The sequence below is a fragment of the Thalassophryne amazonica genome, chromosome 3 (assembly GCF_902500255.1).
Source record: "Thalassophryne amazonica chromosome 3, fThaAma1.1, whole genome shotgun sequence".
NCBI lineage: Eukaryota > Metazoa > Chordata > Actinopteri > Batrachoidiformes > Batrachoididae > Thalassophryne > Thalassophryne amazonica.
Window position 1 is genome coordinate 67,562,057 of NC_047105.1, and position 7,397 is coordinate 67,569,453.

The following is a 7,397-nucleotide window of genomic DNA, read 5'->3' on the forward strand; positions in this document are numbered from 1 at the left end:
CCCAGCAGCCAAGAAAGCATGGGAAGAGGCCTTGATGAGGGAAAACTTCCAAGCCACCAAGTACAGTGTCCTGTGTAGCCATCACTTCACACCAGAAGACTTTGACAGAACAGGACAGACGGTGCGTCTCAGAGATGATGTGGTGCCTTCTGTGTTCAACTTCCCAGCTCACTTGCTAAGGGTGAGTATTTATAAAAAAAAAAAAATATATAAAAAAAAAAAAATCAAGCAGCTGTAATATGATTTGTATATTCCCTCCATGTCGATGGGTGAGGGGCGGCACAGTGGTTTGCACTGATGCCTCACAGCAAGAAGGTCGTGGGATTGCTTCCCACCTGGGCCCCTCTGTGGGGAGATTGCATGCCCTCCTCATGTTCGCATGGGTTTCCTCCGGATGCTCTACCTTCCTCCCACCACCAAAGATGCACAGGCTATAGGTGGATTGGGAACTTTAAATTGTCCGTATGTGTGGGCGTGAATGTGTTTGCTTGTCTAATGGTAGCCCTGCGATAGAAGAACTGGAACTGTCCAAGGTGCACCTTGCATTGTGCCCTATGGCTGCATGGATGGGTTCCACCCTCCTCAATGACCCTCGATTACAGTAAGCAGGTATAGAAAGTGAATGAATGAACAGATGGGTGGGTGGTGTAAATGTAGACAATAACTCAAAAACAGTAAGTCCTATGATCTTGTGACTCACCATATTAAAGTGCACATAAAGAGAATGAAGTGATAAAGTGTTGAACTTTGATGCACCAAATCAACGGAGAAAGCAACTTGATTGATTTTACATGTTTGTTTGCCACCTGGTTTGGGTTAGTAGCCAAAATTTTTTAGTCCCATAATGATTAGTGCGGGCAGATATGTGTATTTTGCTTATCAAAGAACGGATAGAATGTGTGGCTGGGGACAATACTACTAGTTTGTGTCAGTACTACAAATTAGTGACACAAACCCAAATGTTACAAAACCTGTTTTGTAACTTTGGTCTGGAGTCTGTATCAAAAGGAAGACATGATGAATACTGGCAACTGGTAGGTGCTTCACCAATATGTACAAACTTCATATTTTAACACCGTCAGGACAGGGTCTGTACATGCATGAGCACATGCTGATTCAATATGAAGAGTAAAATGTTGAAATAAACCTACATCATTCAAAGCTTTGCATTTTTTTTTCTTGCAGCAGCTTGAGACAGCACAAACAAAGGTAGCTTCAAGGCAAGCTGCGACCACACCTGAGACAATGGAGTGTGATACTCCACATACCCCGGCCTGTCAGCAGGACCATCTCTATGCTCTGTCACCATCACCTAACAGCCTGAAGGAAAAACTAGCCACAGTGGAAGCAAGAGTGGAAGAACTGGAACGGCAGTTACGCAATGCTAAGGATCGGGAAAGGCGGTCTAAGAGTATATTGAAGTCAGTGCTTTTGGAACTGAAGAAACAGAACCTCCTCACAGAAGACCTTCAGCAGACGCTGGGGCTGCACTGAGGTACAAAAATAAGGCAGAGAACGATTCACAAATCTTGGAATGGAAGCTAGGCCCAACAACCATTTTCAGCGCAACAGCTGTATAGCTTTGTCACGTCATAAGGAAAGGAGGTGTCATGGAAAATATCCCCATTCATCATTGTTTAACAACAGCAAACGAAATGTAATCACTTTTCCCCCTTGACTATACATGTCAGTATATATAATTTCACCAAAATCCATGTTTTTGAGATATCCTATGAAAATAGATCAGTTATTGCCATAAAACAAATATTTTAGAGTTTTCAAATGAAAGCAGAAAATTGGATTTGAAAGGTTCAGACATTTTATTTAAATAAAACTGATTAAAAAAATTTAATTTAAACGAAAGTTTTAAGGTTACATTTCTCAATTGCAAACAAACACACAAAACTTGATCTCTGTGTCTGTGTACTGCTTGCTATATGACTCATCATCATCGGCCTCCCTCCATCTGAACAGAGGATGGCATGCGCCCCCTCCTGCGGCAGGTTCTCCGACGATTGTACAGTCCAATTCTCGAGTGGCAATCCTTGCTGCAGCCCTCTCAGATACACGTCTGAGTATGCTGAGCGGTTTGTGTTTTTTGTTTTTCTCTTTTCCTTTCGCAGTCTGTCGCGATCGTCCTCCACCCTTCTCACCCGGGTTTTGATGGTGGACCTCCACAAGGTGTGGTTTAGGGTGATGTTCTCCCAAGACTCAATGTCAATATGTGCTGCCCTGAGGTTCCTCTTACAGACATCCTTGTATCATAGATGTGGGCGGCCTTTTTGCCGGGTTCCGTGCTCAGGTTGGCCATACAGTAAGTTCTTTGGTATGTGGTCTCGGTCCATGCGGCAGACATGGTCTAGCCATCACAGATGGCGCTAAATGAGAATTGCGTACATAGTCCAAGATCCTGACCTCCTGAGGACCTCCGAGTTTGTGATCCTGTCCATCCAGGTAATGCCCAGGATCCTTTATAGGCATCTCATGTGGAAAGCGTTGAGATTGGCTACTTGTAAGTTGTCCAACTCTCGCTTCCGTAAAGAAGAGTGCCAAGGACGCCAGCCTCGTACACCCTTAGCTTTGTTTGTATGAACAGAGTTTTGTTTTCCCATACTCTAAATTTGAGTTTGGACGTTACAGAGGCCGCCCTGCCAATTCTGGTGTTGATTTTTATGTCAAGAGACAGGTTGTGGGTGACTATCGATCCAAGGTAGGTAAACCTGTTGACTACAACAAGCCTGGAGCCGTTGACTGTTATGAGAGGGGGACATGGAGCATTCTGGGCCATAACCACAGTTTTCTTTATACTAATGGTTAGTGAGAACTCATGGCATGCACTTGAAAAGCAGTTCAGGAGACGCTGAGGGCCTTGCTCTGAGTGGCTAGCCAGAGCTGCTTCATCAGGGAAGAGAAGCTCCCTGAGGAGGACACAGAGTGTCTTGGTTTTTGCACATAGGCGAGCCAGGTTGAATAGCTTGCCATCGTGACGAGTATGGATGTAGACACCATCAGTAGAGGACCGAAAGGCATAGCTCAAAAGTAGAGAAAAGAAGATACCAAAGAGCGTTGGAGCGAGCACACAGCCCTGTTTGACTCCGCTGAGGATTGGGAACAGCACTGACATGTTTCCCTCAAAGCTGACCGTACTTCTCATGTTGTCATGAAATGACCTGATTATACCCATAAGCTTTGGCAGGCACCTAATCCTTTTGAGAAGCTGAAACAGACCACTGCGACTGACCAGATCAAAGGCTTTAGTGAGATCAACAAAAGCCAGTAAGAGGGGTTGATTCTGCTCCCTGCACTTTTCCTGCAATTGCCTCACTGAGAAAACCATATCGATGGTAGAACACCCAGCTCTGAAACCACATTGAGTCTCTGGATATACACAATTGGCTAACACCTGCAGTCTGGACAGAACCACGTGGGCAAAAACCTTGCCAACAATGCTGAGGAGGGAGATGCTGCGATAGTTGTCGCATACGCTCCTATCGCCCTTGTTTTTGAAGAGTGTTACGATCTTGGCGTCTCTCATGTCCTGAGGTACCAAGCCCTCTTTCCAACACAGGCAGAGGAGGTCTTGGAGATGTGGGAGGAGTGCTGGTTTCCCTTGTTTGATTCCCTCTGGTGGAATGGCATCGTTTCCTGGAGCTTTTCCACAGGTGAGGGCATCAATAACCTTCTCTAGCTCTGCTACAGTAGGCGCTCTGTCTAACTCCTCCAGGACTGACAGTGTTGGGATGCTGTTTATGGCCTTGTTGGACACTGTGTTCTCTGTAGAATACAGTTCTGGATAGTGCTCAACCCATCTGTCCATTTGTTTTGGGGGGTCAGTAATGGTTGTACCACTTTTTGATTTCAGTGGGGCTGTTTCTTTATGTTTGGGCCAGTGTCCTGCTTGATGCCTTCATAAATTGCTCTGACATTTCCGGTCAGAGATGCATATTCAATTGAAGAACTCAGTTGTAACCAGAAGTTGTTTGCACATTTCCTGGCTATACCTCCTGGCATTTAGCCCTGCTCGTCCTAAGAGAGAGCAGGTTTTGCTGGGTCGGATCGTCCTTCCACCTGATGAGTGCTTCTCTTTTAGACTGGGTTACAGGCTCCATGAGCTGGAAGTTGGCTTCAAACCAGTCTACATTTCACCTTTCCTTTCTCCCATAAGCGGTGATTGCTGCCATATGGATGGCAGTGCTAAGTTGTGGCCAGTGTGATTCTACAGAGACACCATCTCCTCCAGGCAGAAGGTTTCCAGTAAGGGAAATAAACTTGCTTGTGCAAGCTGGGTCTGTCGTACGGGCAGTGTTTATCCTTGGGAGACCCCTTGGCCTCGCATGATGGAATATCTTCCTTCCTTGGAGCACTATCTTGTTGATGACAAGTGAGTGATCAGAGTCACAGTCAGCACTATGGTAGCTATGTGTGTTGTGCACAGTTTGGAGGCATTTTCTTTTGGTTAAGACTAGGTGGAGTTGATGCCATTTGTGTGACCTGGGGTGCATCCAAGAAACTCTATGCTTTTCCTTATTTGAGAAGGTATTGGTAATACATAGGCATAGGTTCCTTGCACAACAAAGTTCTAGGAGTCTCTGGCTGTTTTCATTTATTTTGCCTACTCCATGAAGGTATACACCTTTTGTTTGAGGTATTTGACTGATAAGCTCCTCTAGCTTACTATAAGTCTTTCTGCAAGTCTGGTCTCTTGGAGAGCAGCAATATCAACATTAAGTCTTGCAAGTTCAGCATCAATGACAGCTGTTTTACATTTGTCATCAATCTGTTGTCGGTCATCGACTAAACCAGTCAACAGGGTCCTAACATTCCAGCTTGCAGTGCTAAGTGCTGGATACTTCTTTGTTTTTTTGCTTGTGTTGTCGGGTGTGTTGTCCGGTGTGCCTTTTAACAGTCCGCTTTTCAAGTGCGGGTGGTGCACTTTAAGCTCCTTACACCCTAAGAAGTAGCAGGCCGTGGCAGATTGACACGTAATTGGCTGGGGGCTGCCCAGCTTAAGGCTGGCGGTAGGTGATCAGTGGCGTACAAAGACTCCTCCCAGACCGTGGTGTCCGTTTCTACTCCAATTGAGATTAGACTTATAACCCGTGTCTGCTGACTCCCGTGTTGTGACTTTGGTACTGTACTTCTCAAAGATGGAGTGACCTCTCCATGGTGGTGCGAGAGCCTGGGTGAGTTGAAGGAGGTCCTGGGTTGCCCAAGCGACAGGACCCCCCTCTCGACTGCACCGGTGTGGTCCAGAGGAAAGCTAGGCAGTACATCTGGCACTGGCTTGGTTGCAGGAGTTGCCGGGGAGAGACTAGCTAACAGCTATGCCTAACCGCCTACGGGGCTCCACTCCGAGTTTTCTGTCAAGGTTGTTTCACTTAGCCTTTGCACTAGCCCTAGCACCCACAAGGCAGTGAGACTAGTTCACCCATAGTTGGGAGTTTGAAATCAGGGTTTAACTTCTCCAAGATGGACAGCCTTTCAGAGCTAACGAGCTCCATCTACCCGGGTTTGAAGTCAGGGTTGTCCTTCCCCTAGATGGACTGCCATCTGAGGCTGACGAGCTGTCTGCCCGTGCTATTTACCCATAGCTGTGGGTCTGGTTCATGGGCATCAGGGTGTGTCCAAACGCCGGTGAGCCATGCATGCAGCATGTCTGGGGGCCAGACCTCCTCCGAGCTCCCTGCAGTTTAGCCTGGGGCCTTACAGTGCCCAGTTATCATCTGTAGCCACGAGGAGGCACTGGATAGGACTTGCTGTGGAGAGGCTATGTACTGGCACACTAACACTACGCCTACACACTAGTCGCATCACACAGCCATTTACAGAACTACATGACTAAAAAGGCAGTTATTAATGATTGTTTAATCATAAAATGATTGCCAAAATATGATTAAATCTAATTAAATTTTCTTACTTAAAATAAATAAGCAGTTTTTGTCATAAAAACAAAATAATGTATTTTTAAAGATGATGCTATCATAGATTTTACAAATTGATATTTATTCATAAATATATTTGCTAGCTTTTATTATTGATAAAGATTTAGGCATGTTAAATGTACTGTATTGTGTAATAATGTAACCAGTCCATCAGAAAGGTGTGATCACTCACGCAATCACAGTGAAGCATGACTACATGAAAAACTGCCCAGTATGTAAATACAAGTAAAATGTAAACAAATTTTACACGTTTACTGTCTCATTAACAGAGTATTCATATTATGAATTCCTCTACGAGGTCTATTAGAAAAGTATCCGACCTTATTATTTTTTTCAAAAACCATATGGATTTGAATCACGTGTGATTGCGTCAGACAAGCTTGAACCCTCGTGCGCATGCATGAGTTTTTCCAACGGCCAGCGGCTGTGGGGCGCGCCGCGCTCTGAAGCCGCCATCGACAGGCTGAACGACCATTTCATTTCTAAACGGATGGCTCTGTGGATCCGTGACCATCATGTGCCATTTCTCTGTTTATCACAAGAGCTGGACATCAACCATTTTCCGTCAGATTTCACTTTTAACAAGAGATTTTGTCATGGAAAGCCGAGCGAGACAAAACCACCTCCGTTTTGGTCTCACAGGACAGCTTTGAGATGGCGTGCAGACAGCTGTCGGTGGTTTTTCCATCGAGTGATTATCCGAGAAATTGTGGATGTGCCTGGACATGCCAGAACATGTCCCGTGAGGCTTCATCACGGCGTTGCTTTGCGCCATGCGGCACTGCCGCGACACGCGAAGCCTCCGCTCCTCTTCCCATGACAAAAACTCCTGTAACAGTGGAATGTGCCGTTCATTTCCAAACTGGATGCTGTGTTTTATCCGGGACGTCGTCTGACTAGCACAGGAATTGTGAAAAGACGTGGACATCAGCACTTTTTCGGCACATTGAGACAGACGTGCGGAGGAATTCCGCGCGTCACGGCGGTGCCACATGGCGCAAACCAACGCCGTGATGAAGCCTCACGGGACATGTTCTGGCATGTCCAGGCACATCCACAATTTCTCTGATAATCACTCGATGGAAAAACCACCGACAGCTGTCTGCACGCCATCTCAAAGCCGTCCTGTGAGACCAAAACGGAGGTGGTTTTGTCTCGCTCCAGTAGCGAATCCATCGTGACGCGTGAAGCCTCCGCTCGGCTTTCCATGACAAAATCTCTTGTTAAAAGTGAAATCTGCCGGAAAATGGTTGATGTCCAGCTCTTGTGATAACCAGAGAAAGTGCACACAACGGTCCCGGCTCCACAGAGCCATCTGTTTAGAAATGATCCGGTGGTTTGTGGCTCTCGATGGCGGCATGGAGCGCGGCGCGCCGAGCGTCCTTAAAGTGAAAGTAACAGTCCTTATTCTCTGTGAAGCCCGTAAAATTTTCACCGAAAGCCAGATAAATTTTT